Source organism: Meles meles, chromosome 2 (genome assembly GCF_922984935.1).
Source record: "Meles meles chromosome 2, mMelMel3.1 paternal haplotype, whole genome shotgun sequence".
NCBI lineage: Eukaryota > Metazoa > Chordata > Mammalia > Carnivora > Mustelidae > Meles > Meles meles.
Window position 1 is genome coordinate 5,481,824 of NC_060067.1, and position 25,435 is coordinate 5,507,258.

A 25,435-nucleotide genomic window follows, 5' to 3' on the forward strand; every position below is an offset into this window, starting at 1 on the left:
ATCACAAATAGGCAGAGAGGCAGGCAGAAGAGAGGTTTCCCTCTGAGCAGCGAGCCCGATGCAGGGTTCCATTCCAGGACCCTGGGATCATGACCCGAGCTGAAGGCAGAGTCTTTAACCCACTGAGCCACCCAGGTGCCCCTTAATACCCTTCTAATGAATAGATCATTCAGACAGAAAATCAATAAAGAAGTATCAGCCTTAAATGACATGTTAGGCTAGAAGGACTAAATATATACAGGCCAGACGGACTAAATATAAAGAAAAGTCCATCCAAAGGTAGCAAAATATACATTCTTTTCAAGGACACATTCTCCAGGATAGATCATTTGCTAAAACACAAAATAAGTCTCAATAATTTCAAGGTTGAAATCTATCAAGCATTTTTTTCCAAACATAATTGTATGAAGCTAGAGATACTGACAAAGAGAAAACTGGAAAATCAGAATATGTGAAGATTAAACCTGTTACTTAACAGCCAAAGGGTCAATGAATAAATCCAAGGAGAAATTTAAAAATACCTTGAGACAAGTAAATATGGAAATACAATATGCCAAAAAATCTATGGAGTGTAGCAAAACAACTCTGACAGGAAGGATTGTATTTATATAGGCCTACCTCAAGAAAAAGGAAAAATCTGACATTGGAGCGTTTCATGGAATCATTTATTTCCCTGATTCTGTTTTCGTGGCTTCTGAGCTGTTTGTTCCAGGCTTCCTCCTGATCCTTTCTCTCTATCTGTTTGTCCTCCAGATCACTAATTCTATCTTCTGTCTCAGTTACCCTAGCTTTTAGAGAATTTAAATTAGATTGGAACTCATTGAGAGCATTTTGAACATCATCCCTGGTGGCTTTCAGTTCTGCCCTAATCAATTCTGTTTGGTCATCCATGGCTTTCTCCAACCTAGCTATTGCCTGGATAATTGTTAGTCTGAATTCCTTTTCTGACATATTGTCTATGTCGATAGCCATTAGCTCTGTTGCAGAAGGCCCATCCTCTGTATTTTTCTTTTGTTGGGTATTCCTCCTCCTAGTCATTTTGGTAAGAGATGACTGAACAGATGCAGCTGGACTTATCGATTGTGGTGCAGTCAATGTGCACCCTGGAACGCTTCTGTGCAATCAGGATTCCCCACCCAAATGAGAGAAAAAAGAAAAGAAAAAGAAATAGGGAAGAAGAAAGGAAAAAAAGGGAAAAGAAAAAAGGAAAAGAAAAAAAGAGAGAGAGAGAGAGATAGGAAAAAAAGGGAAGATAAAAGAGAAGGCTCAGCCCAAATGGGCCACAAGGTAAGATTTGTGAAGTATACAAACAAAAACAGACAAACAAAAAGACTGATAAAAGTATATGACAAGTGAAAAAATACATATATATAAGCAAAAAAAAGAGAAGAACCTCATCAGAAAGAACCCCAAGTATAAGATTTATATATTATCAGGACAAACACAAATTCACAGAAACACTGACAGAAGGAAAAATTGGGAGAGTGGTTATAAATTCTCAGTGTGGGTGAGGAAGGTTATTTTTATTCTTCCTGAATGTATCTTGATGTTTTTGTTAAGGGACTCAACTTTCCTAAGTTACAGGGGGATTAGAAACTGGTTTGCCTATAGGGGTAGCATTGATTGAGGAAAGGGGATTACCTTGAAGTTTAACTCTATATGTATAGTAGAAAATAAAAATTAAAAAAGAATAAACTAGACTAAACTAAGTTAAAATTTAAAAAGAATTAAAAAAATAGAAAAGCAAAAGAAAAACATGGGTGTATGTATCAAAAAGTTCAGGTTAGAAGGTTATTAAAGAATTTGATGTACTGGACATCTCAGTGTGGTGGTAAATAGGTTAAAAATTATCTGTATGTATAAAAAAAAAGAACCAGAATATTGGTAAAGAGTTAAAAATAAAAGTTGTATTTATGAAGTAGTGGTGGTTGTTCTCTTGTGGTCTTTTTTTTTTTTCTTCCTTCCTGGTTGGTTTTCTGGGGGAGGGGCCTGCCACGTGGGTTTTCAGACAATGATGTTCCCTGAGTTAGGTCCTCCCGATCCCCTCAAGGGGGTGGGCTCTGAGGTCTCACTTATTTGTGGAGCATAACAAATAACATGGAAGACATGGGGAGATGGAGAGGAGAGGGAGTTGAGGGAAACTGGAAGGGGAGATGAACCATGAGAGACTATGGACTCTGAAAAACAACCTGAGGGTTTTGAAGGGGCGGGGTGGGAGGTTGAGGAACCAGGTGGTGGGTAATAGGGAGGGCACGTACTGCATGGAGCACTGGGTGTGATGCCAAAACAATGAACACTGTTATGCTGTAAATAAACAAATTAAAAAAATTAAAAAAAAGAAAGAAAAAGGAAAAATCTCAAACACACAATCAATCTTTATACCTAAAGGAACCAGAAAAGAAATGAAGTCCCATATTAGAAGGAAATGATAAAATCAAAGCAGAAACAACCCCCTACTCCCTCCTCTCTAAAGCCCAGAAGTAAACCCAAGCATATATGGTCAATTAATTTACAAAAATTAAGGCAAGACTATGTAATGGAGGAAGGATAGTCTCTTCAATAAACGGTGTTGGCACAAGCTTTTGGCAGAGCTGACCCTGAAACAATGGCAACAAAAGCAAAAAATAAACAACAAACAGGGGCTTCTGGGTGGCTCAGTGGGTTAAATCCTCTGCCTTTGGCTCAGGTCATGATCCCAGGGTCCTGGGATTGAGCCCTGCATTGGGCTCTCTGCTCAGCAGGGAGCCTGCTTCCTCGTCTCTCTCTGCCTGCCTCTCTGCCTGCTTGAGATCTCTGTCTGTCAAATAAATAAATAAAATCTTAAAAATAAAATAAATAAATAAAAATAAAATAAACAATAAACAAATGGGACCATGTCAAACCAAAAATCTTCTTTATGGTGAAGGAAGCCATCCACACAATAAAGTCAACCAACTAGAAGGGATAAGGTATTTGCAAATCATGTATCTGATAAGGAGTTAATATCAGAATATATAAAGATCTTGGAACATATGTCAGAGAGGCAATAATCTGTAGGAGATTTCTCTGGGAAATCTGGCAGATGCCATTTTTCTTCCTCTCCCCCAGCCTAGATAGAACTGTGTGCCCAGCCCTCACATTCCCCTCCAGATCCTCCCCACCCAATGTACTGGCCTCGGCAAACATGGCTCCAGAGCATGTCCTTCCCCCAACATGTGGCAGGTAGCTCAAGTTGGGGCTACCACTACCTCAAAATGATTACTGCCCTGGAGATAGGGAAGATAACCCCACATACTCATATAGCTGCATTAGCTGGTGTAGCTGGTTACATGAGAGCAAGCTATTTCATTTGTTGTGCCTGCAGCTAACTTCAGACAGCAAAACAGTGCCAACCAATGAGCCCAAAAATAAACCAGGAGTCTCAAAACTGTAGGGAATAAACTCTGCCTAGTGTTCCCATAGCAGGCAATGTGAGTTATTGCAGTTGGCTGGGCTGAAGGCCAGTCCTTTCAACCAGTGCACCCACAGAAATCATGGTTTAGCCACAACATCAGGGTGTGTGCAGCACACAAAGAGAACACCCTAGAGTACTTGATTCTGGTGACTAGAGGGCATTGCATGATAGGGCCCCACAGAACCTCTTCTACACAGGGCTGCTACTTGCACAACAAGGAGACATGGGTGACCTAATATATAGAAACAAACAGACAAATGAGGGGCCAGTGGAATATACCCCAAATGAAACAAATAATTAAGGAAAAAGAGCTAAGTGACAGAGATAAGCAATAAATCTGATTAAGAGTTCAAAGTAATGGTCATAATGATATTAAATGTGTTTGAGAACTTCAACAAAGAGAAAATGTAAGAAATAACTGGTCAGAGCTAAAGAATATAGTGACTAATGAAAAATACACTAGACTAGAGAATCAACAGCATACTAGAGAACACAGAAGAATAGATCAATGATCCAGACAATGGTGATCTTGGAAATCAACCAAGTTGAACAGCAAGGAAATAAAAAATGAGAATGGGTTAAGGCAACTCTGTGACATCAAGTCTGATAATATTTGTGTTACAGGGATCCTAGAAGAGTCCCTAACAAGATTAATCCAAGAAGATCCACAACAAGACACATAATAATTAAAATGGCAAAATGTAATGATAGAGAATTTTAAAAGCAACAAGGGTTGAGGGATGGGGGTGCAGCTGTGTGGTTCTGTCGATAAGCATCTGCTTTTGGCTCAGATCAGGATCTCAGGATCCTGGGATCAAACCCTGCATCAAGTTCCCTGCTCAGTGCAGAGTCTGCTTCTCCCTTTCCCTCTGCCCCTCCCCACCATCCATACTTGCTCGCTCTCTCTCTCAAATAAATAAATCTTTAAAAAAATAAAAAATAAAAGCAACAAGAGGAAGGAAAGCTAATATATACAAGGGAAACCCTGTAAGACTATCACGTCTTTTCAGCAGAAACTTTGCAGGCCAGAAAAGTAGTGACATGATATATTCAAAGAGCTAAGGAAAAAAAAAACCACACACAGCCAAGATTATCTGGCATGGTTATCATTTGAATTGAAGGAAAGAGAGTTTTCCAGACACACCAGAGTTAAAGAAATTCATTACCACTAAACCAGCCTTACCAGAATAAAAGAAAATTCTTTAAGTGGGAAAAAATGGCCATAATTAAAAATTAAAAAAAATTCACAGATAAAAGCCAACATACACTAAAGGTAGTAGATTAATTAATTATAAACCCAATATGGAACTTACAACACAAAAGTAGTAAAATAAATTCTACCTATAAAAAATAGTCAAGGGATACACAAAATAATGTAAAATATCATACATAAAATGTGGAGAGTAGTGCTTTTAGATTGTGTTCAACTTTAAATTACCATCAACTTAATAGAGACTGCTATAAGATGTTATAATAAATTCAAATATAACCACAAATCAAAACCTCTAAAAGAAACAAAAAGAGAAAGAAATCCAAGCATGACATTAAAGAAAACTATCAAACCACAAGGGAAGAGAGCAAGAGAAGAAACAATGAAGAACTATAAAAACAACCAGGAAACACTTAGGAAAATGGCATAAAAGTACATACTTACCAATAATTAAATGTAAATGGACTAAATGTTCCAATCAAAAGACAGAATTTGGTAATGGATTTAAAAACACCACCACCGGGGGGGAGCAAGATGGCGGGGAAGTAGGAGGAGGCACCATTTCAACCTGTACCCTAAAGTGAGCTGATTACCTACCAAAGAACTCCGACCACCCATGAAATCAGCCTGAGATCAGAATTATACACGTCTGGATCTCTACTGGAGCAGAAGACGCCAGTGGCAGGTAAAGCAGACTGGGAGCGTCGGACTGATATCGGAAGATAAACAAAAGGGGGAGGGAGCCACCAGAGGTGACCGATCGGAAAGTAACACCCCAACACGAGAGTGCTCTGCGTCTGGGGACCAGCATTAACTTGGAGTCTGGTTGAAAGCACTCAAAAAACAAACAGCAAAGGATCGCGGTGGGGGGGTGGGTAATAGTGGGAACCTGGGCGGTTAGGGTCAGGGACCTAAGTCCCCGGACCCAGGACAGCCTCCCCTGGCGCGGAGCCAGAGAGAGTGTGGCGGAGAAATCAGGTATCGGTCCCTGAGCCGCGAGTGCACCTGAATGCCAGCGCGCCTGAGAACGAGTGGGGTCTGTCTTCCGTGAGGGGCTGGGAGCCTGGCCTGACGGCAATCCTGAAACGCGCGGGTCCCACACCCTCCCTTGGGGTAAGTGCTCACAGGCGCTAGCCTGGAGCTCTGGCAGCAGGAAAAACCAGACATTCCCAGCCCGGGACAGCGGGAAAATTTCAGTGCGTGATCTCTGCTCGGAACCTCTCTGGCGGTCTGGAGCTGCCTAGACAGCCACAGCTGCCCTGGTTTTGGGCACAACGAGGAGCTCCTGCATCCCCAGGGACAGTGACCCAGAACCAACTCTGCCAGCAGCTTTTGCAAAACAGTCTGAGGCTTCTCTCTGAGAGGGAGGTTGGGGTGCTGTTTGCTCTCCTCTAAACCTCCAAAAACCATCAAAAGCTGTCAAGGCGAGAGAAAGCAGATGAAAGAACATAAAAACCCCCAGAGAACAAAAGGCTGAAAAAAAAAAAAAAAAAACAGTTTCCTGAAAAAAAAAGAGCTCACCCCCTTGAGGGGATCGGGAGGACCTAACTCAGGGAACATCATTGTCTGAAAACCCACGTGGCAGGCCCCTCCCCCAGAAAACCAACCAGGAAGGAAGGAAAAAAAAAAAAAAGACTACAAGAGAACAACCACCACTACTTCATAAATACAACTTTTATTTTTAACTCTTTACCAATATTCTGGTTCTTTTTTTTTATACATACAGATAATTTTTTAACCTATTTACCATCACACTGAGATGTCCAGTACATCAAATTCTTTAATAACCTTCTAACCTGAAATTTTTGATACATACACCCGTGTTTTTCTTTTGTTTTTCTATTTTTTTTAATTTTAACTTAGTTTAGTCTAGTTTATTCTTTTTTTAATCTTTATTTTCTACTATACATATAGAGTTAAACTTCAAGGTAACCCCCTTTCCCCAATCAATGCTACCCCTATAGGCAAACCAGTTTCTAATCCCCCTGTAACTTAGGAAAGTTGAGTCCCTTAACAAAAACATCAAGATACCTTCAGGAAGAATCAAAATAACCTTCCTCACCCACACTGAGAATCTATAACCATTCTCCCAATTTTTCCTTCTGTCAGTGTTTCTGTGAATTTGTGTCTGTCCTGACAATATATAAATCTTATACTTGGGGTTCTTTCTGAGGAGGTTTTTCCCTTTTTTTTTGCTTATATATACATATTTTTTTCTCTTGTCATATACTTTTATCACTCTTTGTCTGTCTGTTTTTGTTTGTATAATCCACAAATCTTACCTTGTGGCCCATTTGGGCTGAGCCTTCTCTTATATCTTCCCTTTTTTTCCTATCTCTCTCTCTCCCTTTTTTTTTTCTTCCTTTTTTCTTTCCCCTTTTTTTTCTTTCTTCTTCTCTATTTCTTTTTCTTTTCTTTTTTCTCTCATTTGGGTGGGGAATCCTGATTGCACAGAAGCGTTCCAGGGTGCACATTGACTGCACCACAATCGATAAGTCCAGCTGCATCTGTTTAGTCATCTCTTACCAAAATGACTAGGAGGAGGAATACCCAACAGAAGAAAAATACAGAGGATGGGCCTTCTGCAACAGAACTAATGGCTATCGACATAGACAATATGTCAGAAAAGGAATTCAGACTAACAATTATCCAGGCAATAGCTAGGTTGGAGAAAGCCATGGATGACCAAACAGAATTGATTAGGGCAGAACTGAAAGCCACCAGGGATGATGTTCACAATGTTAGGGAAGAACTGAAAGCCACCAGGGATGATGTTCAAAATGCTCTCAATGAGTTCCAGTCCAATCTAAATTCTCTAAAAGCTAGGGTAACTGAGACAGAAGATAGAATTAGTGATCTGGAGGACAAACAGATAGAGAGAAAGGATCAGGAGGAAGCCTGGAACAAACAGCTCAGAAGCCACGAAAACAGAATCAGGGAAATAAACGATGCCATGAAACGTTCCAACGTCAGAATTATTGGAATCCCTGAAGGGGAAGAAAAAGAAAGAAGTCTAGAAGATATAGTGGAAGAAGTTGTCTATGAAAATTTTCCCCATCTCACGAATGGAAACAATGTTCATGTACTAGAGGCAGAAAGATCTCCTCCCAAGATTTTAGATTCTCGAAAGTCCTCACGGCACCTTATAGTTAAAATGGGGAATTATGTTTCAAGAGAGACCCTCTTAAAAGCAGCTAGGACAAAGAAGCTTCTTACATACAGAGGAAAGCCCATTAGAATAACGTCAGACCTTTCCACAGAGACCTGGAAAGCCAGGAAGGGCTGGCAAAATATATTCAGAGTACTAAATGAGAAGAACATGCAACCAAGAATACTCTATCCAGCAAGACTGACATTTAAAATGGATGGAGAGATAAAGAGTTTCCAAGACTGGCAAGGCTTAAAAGACTATGCAACCACCAAGCCGACACTGCAGGAAATATTAAGGGGGGTCCTATAAAAGAGAAAAAATCCTAAGAATATCATTGAACAGAAATATAGAAACAATCTATAGACAGAAAGACATCAAAGGCAACACGATGTCAATAAAAACCTATCTCTCAATAATCACTCTCAATGTGAATGGCCTAAATGCGCCCATAAAACGACACAGGGTTGCAGATTGGATAAAACGACAGGACCCATCCATATGTTGTCTACAAGAGACCCATTTTGAACCTAAGGATACACCCAGACTGAAAGTGAAGGGATGGAGAAGCATCTTTCATGCCAATGGGCCTCAAAAGAAGGCCGGAGTAGCAATTCTCATATCAGATAAATTAGGTTTTAAACTAAAGGCTGTAGTCAGAGATACAGAAGGACACTACATAATTCTTAAAGGGACTATCCGCCAAGACGATCTAACAATTGTGAATATCTATGCCCCCAATATGGGAGCACCCAATTACGTAAGAAAAATATTAATCAAGATAAAGAGCCATATTGATATGAATACAATAATAGTAGGAGATCTTAATACGCCTCTCTCAGAAATAGACAGATCATCGAAGCAGAAAATTAATAAAGAAATAAGAGCATTAAATGAAACATTGGACCAGATGGACCTCATAGACATATACAGAACATTCCACCCTAAAACAACAGAATACTCATTCTTCTCAAGTGCACATGGAACCTTCTCCAGAATAGACCACATACTGGGTCACAAAGCAGGACTCAACCGATACCAAAAGACTGACATTATTCCCTGCATATTCTCCGATCACAATGCTTTGAAACTGGAGCTCAATCACAAGGAAAAGTTCAGAAGGAACTCAAACACCTGGAAGCTAAAGACCACCCTGCTTAAGAATGCTTGGATCAACCAGGAGATCAAAGATGAACTTAAACAATTCATGGAAACCAATGAGAATGAAGACACCTCGGTCCAAAACCTATGGGATACAGCAAAGGCGGTTCTAAGGGGGAAATACATAGCCATCCAAGCTTCCCTCAAAAACACTGAAAAATCCAGAATACACCAGCTGTCTCTACACCTTAAAGAACTGGAGAATCAACAACAAATCAAACCAACTCCACATGCAAGAAGGGAAATAATCAAGATTAGAGCAGAGATCAATGAGGTAGAAACGAGAGATACAGTAGAACGTATCAATGAAACTAGAAGCTGGTTTTTTGAAAGAATTAATAAGATCGATAAACCATTGGCCACACTAATCCAAAAGAAAAGAGAGAAAGCCCAAATTAATAAAATTATGAATGAAAAGGGAGAGATCACAACTAACACCAAGGAAATAGAAACAATCATCAGAAATTATTACCAACAGTTATATGCCAATAAGCTAAGCAACCTAGATGAAATGGATGCATTCCTGGAAAGCTACAAACTCCCAAAATTGAACCAGGAAGAAATTGACAACCTGAATAGACCGATATCTAGTAATGAGATTGAAGCAGTGATCAAAAACCTCCCCAAAAACAAGAGCCCAGGACCTGACGGATTCCCTGGGGAATTCTACCAAACTTTCAAAGAAGAAATAACACCAATTCTCCTGAAGCTGTTCCAAAAAATTGAAGCAGAAGGAAAACTTCCAGACTCTTTTTATGAAGCCAGCATTACCCTGATCCCCAAACCAGGCAAAGACCCTACCAAAAAGGAGAATTTCAGACCAATATCACTGATGAATATGGATGCAAAGATTCTCAACAAGATCCTAGCAAACAGGATCCAGCAGCCCATTAAAAAGATTATCCACCATGACCAGGTGGGATTCATCCCTGGGTTGCAAGGTTGGTTCAACATTCGCAAATCAATCAGTGTGATAGAACACATCAATAAGAGAAGAGAGAAGAACCACATGGTCCTCTCAATGGATGCAGAAAAAGCATTTGACAAAATCCAGCATCCGTTCCTGATGAAAACGCTTCAAAGTATAGGGATAGAGGGAACATTCCTGAACTTCATAAAATCTATCTATGAAAGACCCACAGCAAATATCATCCTCAATGGGAAAAAGCTTGCAGCCTTCCCATTGAGATCAGGAACACGACAAGGATGCTCACTCTCACCACTCTTGTTCAACATAGTATTAGAAGTTCTAGCAACGGCAATCAGACAACAAAGAGAAATAAAAGGTATCCAAATTGGCAAGGAAGAAGTCAAACTCTCTCTTTGCAGATGACATGATTCTTTATATGGAAAACCCCAAAGACTCCACCCCCAAACTACTAGAACTCATACAGAAATTCAGTAACGTGGCAGGATACAAAGTCAATGTACAGAAATCAGTGGCTTTCTTACACACTAACAATGAAAATACAGAAAGGGAAATTAGAGAATCGATTCCATTTACTATAGCACCAAAAACCATAAGATACCTGGGCATAAACCTAACCAAAGAAGTAAAGGACCTGTACTCGAGGAACTACAGAACACTCATGAAAGAAATTGAAGAAGACACAAAAAGATGGAAGACTGTTCCATGCTCTTGGATTGGAAGAATAAACATTGTTAAAATGTCTATACTGCCTAGAGCAATCTATACTTTTAATGCCATTCCGATCAAAATTCCACTGGTATTTTTCAAAGAGCTGGAGCAAATAATCCTAAAATTTGTATGGAGCCAGAAGAGACCCCGAATTGCTAAGGAAATGTGGAAAAACAAAAACAAAACTGGCGGCATCACGTTACCCGATTTCAAGCTTTACTACAAAGCTGTGATCACCAAGACAGCGTGGTACTGGCATAAAAACAGACACATAGACCAGTGGAACAGAGTGGAGAGCCCAGATATGGACCCTCAACTCTATGGTCAAATAATCTTCGACAAAACAGGAAAAAATATTTAATGGAAAAAAGACAGTCTCTTCAATAAATGGTGCTGGGAAAACTGGACAGCGATATGTAGAAGAATGAAACTCGACCATTCTCTTACACCGTTCACAAAGATAAACTCGAAATGGATAAAAGACCTCAACGTGAGACAGGAATCTATCAGAATCCTACAGGAGAACATAGGCAGTAACCTCTTCGATATCAGCCACAGCAACTTCTTTCAAGATAAGTCTCCAAAGGCCAAGGAAACAAAAGCAAAAATGAACTTTTGGGACTTCATCAAGATCAAAAGCTTCTGCACAGCAAAGGAAACAGTCAACAAAACAAAGAGGCAACCCACGGAATGGGAGAAGATATTTGTAAATGACAGTACAGACAAAAGGTTGATATCCAGGATCTACAAAGAACTTCTCAAACTCAACACACACAAAACAGATAATCATATCAAAAAATGGGCAGAAGATATGAACAGACACTTCTCCAATGAAGACATACAAATGGCTATCAGACACATGAAAAAATGTTCATCATCACTAGCCATCAGGGAGATTCAAATTAAAACAACATTGAGATACCACCTAACACCAGTCAGAATGGCCAAAATTAGCAAGACAGGAAACAACGTGTGCTGGAGAGGATGTGGAGAAAGGGGAACCCTCTTACACTGTTGGTGGGAATGCAAGTTAGTGCAGCCACTTTGGAGAACAGTGTGGAGATTCCTCAAGAAATTAAAAATAGAGCTTCCCTATGACCCTGCAATTGCACTGCTGGGTATTTACCCCAAAGATACAGATGTAGTGAAAAGAAGGGCCATTTGTACTCCAATGTTTATTGCAGCAATGGCTACGGTCGCCAAACTGTGGAAAGAACCAAGATGCCCTTCAACGGATGAATGGATAAGGAAGATGTGGTCCATATACACAATGGAGTATTATGCCTCCATCAGAAAGGACGAATACCCAACTTTTGTAGCAACATGGACAGGACTGGAAGAAATTATGCTGAGCGAAATAAGTCAAGCAGAGAGAGTCAAGTATCATATGGTCTCACTTATTTGTGGAGCATAACAAAGAACATGGAGGACATGGGGAGATGGAGAGGAGAGGGAGTTGAGGGAAACTGGAAGGGGAAATGAACCATGAGAGACTATGGACTCTGAAAAACAACCAGAGGGTTATGAAGGGGCGGCGGGAGGGGGTGGGGTGGGGTTGGAGGTTGAGGAACAAGGTGGTGGGTAATAGGGAGGGCACGTACTGCATGGAGCACTGGGTGTGATGCCAAAACAATGAACACTGTTATGCTGTAAATAAGCAAATAAAAATAAATAAATTAATTTAAAAAAAAAAAAAAAACACCACCACCACCACCATCCGTCCATCTGTATACTGCCTGCAAGAGACCCCCTTCAGACCTAAAGACACATATAAAGTGAAAGTGAAGGGATGGAAAAAATATTCTGTAAGAATGGAAATCATTTTTAAAAGCCAGGATAGCCATACTTACATCAGACACAACAGACTTTAAATCAAAGACCATAGCAAGAGACATGGAGGGCATTACACAATGATTAAAAAAAAAAAAAAAGTCAATCCAACAAGTGGATATGATATAATCCCAAATGAAATAATCCAAGTTTTCTTCAGTGGATAAATGGTTATATTACACACCATGTAAGATGGTCTCAGCAAGAAGATGGGGCAAAGTAGTCAAGTGTAACAACCTGGATGAATTTGAAGAGAAATTATACTGAGTGATGAGTCAATCTCAAAAAGCGATATGCTATGCGAGTCCATTTGTACAGCACTTTTGAAATGACGAAATTATAGTAATGCAGAATAGTGCTTCCCAATAAAAGAAGAGGGAGGAAGTTGGTTACAAAAGAGTAACAAAAGGGATCTTTGTGATGAAATATTTTTGTATCTTGACTGTGGATGGCACAGGAATGAATACATATGATAAGATTGCATAAAATTAAATACACACAGCCCTAATGAGTATATGTAAAACCGGTGAAATCTGAATTAAGTCAATGGATTATGCCAATTCAAATTCTTGGTTGTGATATCATATTATTGCCATGCAAGATGTTACCATTGGGGGAAAGTAGAAAAAATGTATGTAGGAAAAGAAGAGGTAACAATTGTAAATGCTCATGTACCCAACACAGGAGCCCCTTAGTAAATAAAATATTAACAGATATAAAGGGAGAAACTGTTGACAATATAATAGTAGGGGACTTTAACATTCTACTTACATCAGAGGATAGACTTTTCATACAGCAAATCAACAAAAAAACAGTGGTTTTGAATGATACATTTGACCAAATAGATCTAACAAGTATAAACAGACCATTCTACCCCAACACAGTAGAATAAACATTTTTTAAGTGCACATGGAATAGTCTCCATGATCACATATTAGGCCACCAAAAAGTCACAATAAATTTAAGAAGATTGAAATCTTATCAAGCATCTTCTCTTACGGTGGTATAAAAGGATGAATACCTATCATTTGCATTGACATGGATGGAACTGGAGGGGATTATGCTAAGTGAAATAAGTCAATCAGAGAAAGACAATTATCATATGGTTTCACTCATAGAAAGGAAAAAGACATCCAGGTCTAGGAATCAGAGATCCCACAACAAAATTAACCCAGTGAGGTCCATACCAAGACATGTAGTAATTAAAGCAGCAAACACTAATAATAAAGAGAATTTTAAAAGCAATGAGGAAGTAAAACTGGTACAAACCCCATAAGGCTATCAATTGATTTTTTAGAAGAAACATTGCAGGCCAGAAACATTGATATAGTCAAAGTGCTTAAAGGAAAAAAAACTTACAACCAAGAATACTGTACCCAGCAAGGTTATCATTCAAAATAGGACATAAAGAGCTTCCCAAATAAAACTTAAAGTACTTTATCACCATTAAACCAGCCTTACAAGATATGTTGTAGGGAATTCTCTGAGTGGAAAGAAAAGGCCACCACTAGAAAAAAATTATCAAAGGATAAAAGTTAAGGGGCACCTGGGTGGCTCAGTGGGTTAAAGCCTCTGCCTTCAGCTCAGGTCATGGTCTCAGGGTCCTGGGATGGAGCCCCACATCAGGCTCTCTGCTCAGCAGGGAGCCTGTTTTCTCCTCTCTCTCTGCCTGCTTCTCTCCCTACTTGTGGTCTCCGTCTGTCAAATAAATAAACAAAATCTTTTTTAAAAAAAAGTTCACAGGTTAAAGAAAACATACTAAAAAGATTAATCACTTATAAAACCAGTATGAAAGTCGGACAAAAAAGTAGTAAAATCAGTTCTGTCTACAAAAATTAGTCAAGGCATACACAAAATAGAAAGATGTAAAATATAGCATCGTATATGGAAAACATGGAGGGGGTGGTAAAAATTTAATGCTTTTAGAATGGGTTTGCCTTAAGCAACCATCAACTTAATATAGACTAACACACATAATATAGACTAACACACATAAAATATATATATATATATATATTAGCACAGTCACAAGTCAAGAATCTATAAAAGATACAAAAAAGTAAAGAGAAAGGAATCAGAGCCTAACATTAAAGAAAGCCATCTTATCTATAATTTCTTTCTATAAGAAAAAGAAAAGAACAGTGAAGAATTACAAAATAACCAGAAAGGAGCACCTGGGTGGCTCAGGTGGTTAAGTGTCTGATTCTAGATTTTGGCTAAGGTCATGATCTCAGAGTTGTGGGATCAAGCCCCATGTTGGACTCCATGCTGGGTGTGGAGTCTGCTTAAGATTCTTTCCCTCCCTCTGACCCTTCACCCCCCTTTAAAAAAAATGGCAACAAGCATATAACTATCAATAATTACTTTAAATTTAAATGGACTAAGTGCTCCCCTCAAAAGAAACAGGGTGATTGAATGGATTTAAAGAAAAAAAGACTCATCTATAAGCTGCTTACAAGACACTTCATACCTAAAGACACATACAGACTGAAAGTTGAAAGCTAGAAGAATAAACCCATGCAAATGGAACTGAAAAAGGAGCTAGGGTACAATATTTGAAACTAAATAGACTTTAAAATAAAAACTATAATAAGAGATAAGGGCAGAACATAATGGTAAAGGGATCAATTCAACAGGAGAATATAACAATTGTAATTATCTATTTATCTAATATAGGAGCACATGAATACATAAAACATTAACAGACACAAAAGGATAAATTGAAAGTAATATAATAATAAGGGATTTTAACACCCCGTTTACATCAATGGCTAGATAACCCACACAGAAAATAAGGAAAAGTGGCTTTTAATGATACATTAGACCAGATAGGCCTAATACATATACAGAACATTCCGTCCAAAAACAGCAGAATAAAAATGTTTTTTAAGCACCCATGGAACATACTCCAAAAATCAATCACATATTAGGCCATAGATCTAGTCTTGATAATTTTAAGATTGAAATTATATCAAACATCTTTTTCTTTTCTGATTACAGTATGAAACTAGAAATAAATTACAAGAAAAAATCTGGAAAGAACACAAATACATGAGGGTTAAACATGCTGTTAAACAATGAATCAACCAAGAAATTGGAGAGGGGATCAAAAAGTACATGGAGACAAATAAAAATTTAAAACAATAGTCCAAAGTTTCCAGGTAGCAGCAAAAGCAATTCTAAAATGGAATTTTATTTAGCCCATCCATTGATTTTTGTTTTAATGTCAGCAATCTATTTTTTTTTAATTTTCAGAAACTCCTTTCTGTTTTATGGATGAAAGCTCTTTATTTACTTGGAGAACATGAATTTGAATTTCTTGCCCATTACTTGAATCATTTCTTTTTAATTTAGATGAGTTGTTCTGCTCATCCTTGCTCCCTTGTGCTTTTGCTCTTGGTTTTCATCAATAATCTGCTAAAACCTTGTTTGTCCATTCATATTTTTCAATACATGGTTTAGAACAGGTAAAATGGATTTACTTTAAAGCTGTATATATACATTTGCTTACATCAGCATCTGTCCCTTGAATGGAAAGGCTGAGTACAGTTTCTAGGTAGGTCAATAGAATATGGGAGTACATCTAGAGGCATTCATCCTGGATTATGGTTGGACATAGGGTATGCAAACATTGTGGTAAAAATTGTGCCTATAGGGGCAGCCACGGTTATTGTAGGGATAGAACTGTTGCTAGATTTCCTTCCTGGACGCCTACTTGTACCTCTTGTTTTCCTTGGCATGTCTGTTGTAAAGATCTGGATTTCCTACACACATATCCCCACTTCATTCATAGACTTAAATTCTTTCTGGGATCTGTCCTAAGACAAATCACTTTCTTTAAGAAAGTCCTTTAGCCTTAGCTAAGGAGCAAAAGACCCTTCCTTCAAGCAGTTCTGATTAACAAGGGCTAGGAGGAATGACTTAAGTTTGAGGTTGTTAGAAATACCATTCTACATGATGAACAACTGCAGTGATTGCCCCATGGCCCATTCTAGCTATCTTTGCTGACCCCTGGCTTGAAGCTGCTCTGAGTTGTGTGTCCACTAGGTTGTTGCCATTTGTCCAATCACATCTATTTTCCATTTTCCACAAATTTTTCTAATTTTACAGCCCTACCTCAAAAAGCAAAAAAATCTCAAATATCAAAACTAATGATGTACTATTTTCACTAATAGAATTTAAATAAAAAAAATCTCAAATGAACAACCTACCTTACATCTAAAGGATTTAGAAAAGAAAAAAGAAAAAAAGGAACAAAGCTAGTAGAAGGAGGGAAATAATACAGGTTAGAGCAGAAAGAGAAACAAAGAAAAGAAAGAAGCAATAAAACCTGGAGCTTGTTATTTGGGGAAAAAAATGATAAATCTTTAGTTAGACCCATCTAGAAAAAAAGAGAGGATTCAAAATCAGAAATGGAGCAAAAATAATCAACACCACAGAGATAAGGAATTGTAGGTGATTATAAAAAATTACATGCCAACAATTTGGACAACCTAGAACAAATGGATAAATTCCTAGAAATATACAATGTCTCAAAACTGAATCGAAATAAATAAAAAATTTGAACAGAACAATCACTAGTAACAAAATTAAAATGGTAATGAAAAATCTCCCAAACAAAAGCCTGGGACCAGATAGCTTTACAGGTAAACTCTACCAAATATTTAAATTTCTTCTTGTAAAGCCATTCTTAAGCATAGAGGATGAAGGGAAACTCCCAAATCCATTCCACAAGACCAGCATTACCCAGATAACTACACCAGGAAAAAAAAAAAGCTTAAAAAAGAAAACTACAGGCAAATATACCTGAGAAAATAGATGCAAATACTTTCACAAAATGTCTGGAATTCAAATTCAACAATACATTTTTTAAAACATTCACTATATATGAGTAACATTGTGTGGTATTTGTTTTTCTCTTATATGTGGAATTTAAGAAGTAAAAGTGATTAAAAATAGGAGAAGGGAAAGAAAAATAAGATAAAGACAAAGAGGGAGGCAAATCATAAGAGACTCAACTATAGGAAATAAACTGAGGGTTGCTGGGGGGGAGATGGGTAGGAGGATGGGGTAACTAGGTGATGGGCATTAAGGAGGGCACATGATGAAATGAGCACCGAGTGTTATATGCAACTGAAGAATCTCCAAATTCTACCCCCAAAACTCATACAACACTATATGTGAACTACCTTGAATACAAATAAAATCTTGATGGGTATTAAGGAGGACACAGACTGCATGGAGCACTGGCTGTTATATGCAAACAACTACTCATGGAACACTACATCAAAAACTAATGATGTACTGTATGGTGATGAACATAACATAATAAAAAAAAACATCACAGTAAAAAATTTACTACTATCAGGTAGTATTTATATCAGAGCTATTAGCATGGTTCTATATTCATAAATTAATCAATGTGATACATCATATTAATAAGGATAAAAACCATATGATCATCTAATAGATGTATTTTCTCACAGTTTTTTTACATTTATTCATGATAAAAACTCTCATCATGGCTTTAGAAGAAGCATATCTCAATAAAAGCCATAAATGGGAAAAAAAAAAACCCAGCTAATGTCATATTCATTAGTGAAAAACTGAAGGCATTTCCTCTAAGATCAGGAACAATATAAGGATGTCTACTCTCACTTTTCCAACATAGGACTAGAATAGCTATAGCAATCAGACAAGAAAAAGAAATAAAAAGCATCCAATTTGCTAAAGAAGAAGCTAAACAATTTGCAGGTGACATGACAGTATATAGAGAGAACGCTAAAGACTTCACCCCACTAAAACTGCTAGAACTGATAACTGTGTTCAGTAAAGTTTCAGGATACAAAATTAATATACAGAAATACATTTTCTGTACACGAATAAAGTAGCAGGAAGAAAAACTAAGAAAACAATTCCACTTACAATTGCCCAAAGAAGAATAAAATACCTAGGAATAATTTTAACTAAGGTGGTAAGAGACCTACACTCTAAATGCCTTAAGACATTGATGAAAGAAATTGAATAAGACACAAATAAATAGAACAACATACTGTGTTCATGCATCAGAAGATCAATGGGTGATGGGCGTTAAGGAGGGCATGCACTGTGTGGAGAACTTAGTGTTATACACAAACAATGAACCATGAATGCTACATCAAAAACCAATGATGTACTGTACGTGAATAACATAACAATAAAAAAATTTAAAAATAAAAAAATTAAAATCCATACTACTCAAAGCAATCTACAATTCAATATAATTCCTATCAAAATACCAATAGCATTTTTCACAGACCTAGAATAATCCTAAAATGTGTATGTAACCACAAAAGTCCTTATACAGCCAAAGCAATCTTGAGGAAGAAAACGCTGGAGGTGTCCTATCCCAGATTTCAAGACATACTGCAAAGTTATAGAGATCGAAACACTGTGGTGTTGGTACAAATAGAGAATAGGACAGAGAGTTCAGAAATAAACTCCTAACTGTATGGTCAATTAACATTTGGCAAAGGAAACAAGAATATTCTATGGGGAGACACTCTTCAATAAATGGTGCTGGGAAAAATGGACAGTTACATGCAAAATAATGAAACTGAACCACTTTCTTACCCCATATACAAAAATAAATTCAAAATGGATTAAAGACTTAAATGTGAGACCTGAAACAATAAAACTCCTAGAAGAAAACAGGCAGTACTTTTTCTTTTTTTTGCATTGCCTGCAGCCACTTTTCTTTCTTTTTTTTTTTTTTTAAGGCTCCTCAGGTAAGGGGGAAAAAAATTAAAAAAACAAAAACAAAAACAAAAACACTGGGACCACACCAAAATATAAAGCTTTTGCACAGCGAAGGAAACCAACAAATCAAAAAGCCCAACATAAGGGAGAAGGTATTTGCCAATGATATATCTGATAAGAGGTTAATATCCAGAATATATATGGAATTTATACAATTCAACACCAAAAACCTGTAACAACAGCAATAACAACAAAAATAATCTGGTTAAGAAATGGAGGCAGGACCTGAATAAACATTTTTCCAAAGACAATTTATGGATGGACAATAGACACATGAAAAGATACTTCACATCACTTATCAAGGAAATGCAAATCAAAACCACAATGACATGCAACCTTTCAGAATGGCTAGTATCAAAAACATGAGAAATAATAAGTGTAGATGAGGATGTGGAGAAAAAGAAACACTTATGTATTGTTGGTGAGAATGCAAATTGGTCCAGCCACTGTGGAAAACAGTATGGAGAGTCCTCGAAAAGTTAAAACACCATATGATCCATAGTACCAATACTGAGTATTCACCAATAGAAAATAAAAACATGAATTCAAAAAGATATGCACCCCTATGTTTACTGCAGCATTATTCAGAATAGCCAATGTATGGAAGCAACCCATGTTCATCAACAGATGAATAGTTAAAGATATGGTGTATATATATAATAAATCATTACTCATTTGAAAAAAAAGAAAGAAAGGGAGGAGATCTTGAGATGACTGAGTGGTTTAGTCCGTTTTAAGCATCCAACTCTTGATTTCAGTTCAGATCATGATCTCAGGATTGTGAGATCAAGCCTCTTGGAGTAGAACCTACTTAAGATACTCTCTCTACCCTTCCCTCCACTTGTGCTCTCTCTTTAAAAAAAAAATGAGATCTTGCTGTTTGCAACAGCATGGATGGACCTTGAGAAATATTAAATGAAATAAGTCAAAGAAAGACAAATACCTAATGATTTCACTTGTGTGTGGAATCTAAAATACAAAACAAGTGAATAAAAACAAAAAGGGGCACTTAAATACAGAAAACTAAATGGTGGTTACTAGAGTAGAAGGGGTTGTGTGAATAGGTTAAATAAGAGAAGGGTATTAAGAAGTACAATATTCCATTTATAAAACAAATACATCATGGAGATGAAAAGTATGGCATGAGGAACATAGTCAATAATATTGTAATAACCTATACAGTGACGGATAGTGACTGTACCTATTGAGCATTGTATAATTTGTAGAATTGTTGAATAAATTTGTTGTACACCTGAAACTAATCTAATGTTATTAATTATACTTCACATTCAAAAAAGAAATACAAGTCATCTGAATTGGAAAAGAAGTAACATTACTTTTGACTACAATGATATGATCTGGTATGTAAAAAGTCCTAGACACTTAACTGAAAAACTAAATTCATTAACATTGCAGTATACAAAGTCAACATAAGGAAAATAGTTGTATTTCTATAGGCTAATAAAAAAAATTTGAAAAATAAGGCAATCCCATTCACAAAGCATCAAAAACAATAAAATACTTAGAAGTAAATTTAACCTAGAAGGTAAAAGATCTGTACACTGAAAACTAAAAGTCATTGAAAGAAATTAAGGATACAAATGGAAAGATAAGATAAAGATATTCATGGACTAAAAGAGTTATTATTAAATAACTTATTAAATAAGAGTTATTATTAAAATGTCTATATCACTTAAAGCCATCTATAGATACAATGTAATTCCTATTAAACTTCCAATAGCATTTTTCACAGAAATAGAAAAAACAGTCTTATAATTTGCATGGAACTCCAAAGACCCTAAATAGAAAAAGCAATCCTGGAAAAAAGAACAAAGCCTGGTGCATCACACTTACTGATTTCAAACTATATTAGGAAGCTATAGTAATCAAAACAGCATGGCACAGACATAAAAATAAACAAATGAAACAGAATTGAGAGCCTGGAAATAAATCCTTATACAATGATCAACTTATGTTTGACAAGGAATCCAAGAACACTTAATGGGGAACAGATGGTCTCTTCAGTAAATGATGTTGGAAAAACTGAATAACCATGTGCATAAGAATGAACTTGGATTCCTAACATCACTCACAAAAATTAGTGTGAAAAGTTTTTAAGACTTGAATTTAAGTCCTAAAACCATAAAACTCTTAGAAGAAAAGTTTTTAAGACTTGAATTTAAGTCCTAAAACCATAAAACTCTTAGAAGAAATGCAGGACTTTATTTGGACACATGTAAAGATGTTGGTCAAAGGGAGCAAAAGTCAGGGCGCATGGGTGGCTCAGTGGTTTAAGCCACTGCCTTCAGCTCAGGTCATGATCTCAGGGTCCTGGGATCGAGTCCCCCATTGGGCTCTCTGCTCGGCAGGGAGCCTGCTTCCCTCTCACTCTCTCTGCCTGCCTCTCTGCCTACTTGTGATCTCTCTCTGTCAAATAAATAAATAAAATCTTTAAAAAAAAAAGGGGAGCAAAAGTCCTGTTATAATATGAATTCTAAGGATTGAATGTACAGCATGAGGAGTTTAATTAGTGCTGTACTGTATACTTGTAAGTTTTTGAAAGTAAATCTTTTTTTTTTAGATTTTATTTATTTATTTGACAGACAGAGATCACAAATAGGCAGAGAGGCAAGTGGAGAGAGAGAGGAGGAAGCAGGCTCCCTGCTGAGCAGAGAGCCTGATGTGGGGCTCGATCCCAGGACCCTGGGATCATGAACCTGAGCCGAAGGCAGAGGCTTTAACCCACTGAGCCACCCAGGTGCCCCTTGAAAGTAAATCTTAAATATTTTTACCATACTGAAAAAAAAGGTAAGATATGTAATATGATGGAAACATTAGCTAATGCTATGGAGATAATCCTTTTGGAATACATAAATGTATTAAATCAGAATATTGTTAAGTTTTAAACCTATATAATGTTATATGAATTTTTATCAATAAATCTGGAGGGAAAAATGAAACCATACTTAGCCTCCAAATAAAGTCCTACTTCTGCGTAACATGATACAACAATTCTGTTTACCTGAAAATAAATCAACCTCTTCCCAAGAAGAAAATACAAAATCATTTGGTGAAGTTCATTCTTCTACTTTGATATCCCAAAGCTTAAATACTATCATATAAAGTTGACCATTACATCATAGATTATAAGGGATAAGAGAACAAAAACATTTGATTTATATGCAAACATTCATAACAAAATAAGATACTCATTACTAGGTCTTTCTGTAGTTTGCAACATGGTCATAGTGATTACAGCTGTGCTCTCCCAACACCCTTTACCATATTCCCTTTGCCCTCAGTAAACACTTCAGTTGATTGTGATTCTTTGTCTGTGGAATGACCTAAATATTTTTTCCTGATGTGCCTAGGCCATTAGCTGTGCTGTCTGAATTGGGTTTTATAGCATTCTACTGGTTTTAATTACAGGATATGGTGGCACTAAGAGACACCCTAAGGGATCTCTATTGTGTAGTAACAATCCAATATCCCATTGATAGGAACAATTACCGCAGCCAGTCAAGTATCTTTTACCTGTTAATTCAGAGGCATGAGGAGCCTGAAGTGACCTGGTGGCAGTCTCAACTTTCAGTTCCATGGACTCCCATCTCCTGGTGGAATCATTCCTTCCTTTGGAACTAAGACCTATAGACAGCAGAACCTAAGTTCATAGGGATGAGTAATGATTTTAATGCTGGATCATTAGGGATAATAGCAAGAACACATATTAATTCCACCGCTTGATTCCTAAATGCATGAAATGTGCCTACAGGACAAAGAGCAACATATTGGACACTGTATATACAGGCTTCAGGAAGACATTTTTTCCAGTCCTACAAGGTATCACCACCAGCTGGTGCTGTAACGGAATTTCCTGAAGACTACTGCACATTTTTTGCCCATTTAGAAAGTTCCATCCATGTACCTCTTCTTCAGACTTGTCTTCAGTTTAATTTTATTCCATCCATACCCTGACCATTCAATCAAACCATGGGCCTCAGCTTATAGTTTGGTATAGACTTTGCTCTAGATATTTCTCCCTCTGAGCAAAGTGATCAACCAGGTACATTGTTTAAAGTTCTGCCCACTGACAACATTTTCCTTTACCACTATCATTTGAGAATGTCCCAGGAAAGAGCTATAATGCTGCAGCTGTCCACTTTTGGTGACCACCTATCATGGAGAACAATCTGTCAATCAGGCCTGATTTTGTCTTCAGTCCACTGAAATCTCCATGAGATTGTAGGTATGAGTGGAGAAAGAAGGTAATACAGCAAGAGTGAGAGCCCTGGATTTTTAAACCAATTCCTCAGACTAATTGTGCTCTCGGTCCTTGTAAGCCTGATTTGTATGTACCACTTCTGTTTTTTTGTTTTTTTTTTTGGTTTTTTTTTTTTTTTTTTTACCACTTCTGTTTGTTAATGGAGTGTTGCTGTGCATGCCCAATTTCATGATTTGATGGGTCAGATAATACCAGTTTGGTCATATGGTAACTTGTTGGCACGTGAGTATGCATTCAGTGTCTTCTAGGGCCCAGTAGCAGATCAAGAGCTATTTCTCAGGATGAAATTAACGAGCCACAGAGGATAGTAGAGCTTCACTCCGAAATCCTAAGTGTGCTCTGTTTCACCACTAAGGGCCTACCAGAGGCTCCAAATAAGATCTCTGTCTACCAGTGGCACTTCAAGCACTGTGACCTGTGCTGCATCATAAGACCAGTGACAGAAGTTTGCATAGAGCAAGGTTCTCTTGTTCTGGGTACCCCTCAAACCTAGCAGCTTTTCAACTTATTTGGTAAATGGGCTATAGTAGCATGCACTCATGAAGAATACTTTTGTTGTTACCAGAATCTAAAAGGCCCATTAAACCTTGTGGTTCCTTTTTGGTGGTAGGAAGGTGCAACCATTTCTTTTTCACCTTAAAATATATTCCCACATAACCCATATCACTGGATTATTAGAAAATTTCACTTAAGTAGAAGGCTTTTAAATTTCTATAGCATTTACTTCCTATCCTCTAATATGCAAATGTCTTAGCAATATGTCTAGAGAGTAGTTACTAATTCCCGATCACCAGGAACTAGTCAGCATAATATCACTAATGTAATGAATCAGCATGATGTCTCAAGAATTCCTCTGGACTGAATCATGACATAGGGATAATACCTTACACAGGTGAGATCTTAAGGTAGAACAGTGAAAGTATATCACTGACCTTGCCACCTGGGAGCAAACTGCTTCTGGTGTTTCTTACTAAAAGGTACAGAGTAAAATACATTTGCCAAATCAATGGCTGTGTAGTAGGTACCAGGGGATGTTTTCAAACTGAAATCACATCTGCAACATTGGCTGAATTTGGAGTCACCACCTAAGTTTGTAATAATTCTGTCCTGCTATTCTCCAAGATCCATCTGTTTTATGCACAAGCTAAGTAGGCAACCTGAATAGGGATGTGGTAGAAATCACCATCCCTGCATTTTTCAAGTCCTTGATAGTGACATTATCTCCAGAATATGGTATTGTTTTTGGTTTATTCTTTTTGTAGGTAAAGGCAATCCTAGTTGCTTTTACTTGGCCTTTCCTACTATAAAAACACTCACGCTACGACATCAGCCACAGCAACTTCTTTCAAGATATGTCTCCAAAGGCAAAGAAAACAAAAGTGAAAATTAGCCCTTTATCTGATATGTCATTTGCAAATATCTCCTCCCATTCTGTCAGTTGTCTTTTGGTTTTGTTAACTGTTTCCTTTGCTGTGCAAAAGCTTTTGATCTTGATGAAATCCCAAGAGTTCATTTTTGCCCTTGCTTCCCTTGCCTTTGCCGATGTTCCTAGGAAGATGTTGCTGCGGCTGAGGTGGAAGAGGTTGCTGCCTGCATTCTCCTCAAGGATTTTGATGGATTCCTTTCTCGCATTGAGGTCCTTCATCCATTTGGAGTCTATTTTCGTGTGTGGTGTAAGGAAGTGGTCCAATTTCATTTTTCTGCATGTGGATGTCCAATTTTCCCAGCACCATTTATTGAAGAGGCTGTCTTTTTTCCATTGGACATTCTTTCCTGCTTTGTCGAAGACTAGTTGACCATAGAGTTGAGGGTCTATTTCTGGGCTCTCTATTCTGTTCCATTGATCTATGTGTCTGTTTTAGTGCCTGTACCATGCTGTCTTGATGATGACAGCTTTGTAATCGAGCTTGAAGTCCGGAATTGTGATGCCACCA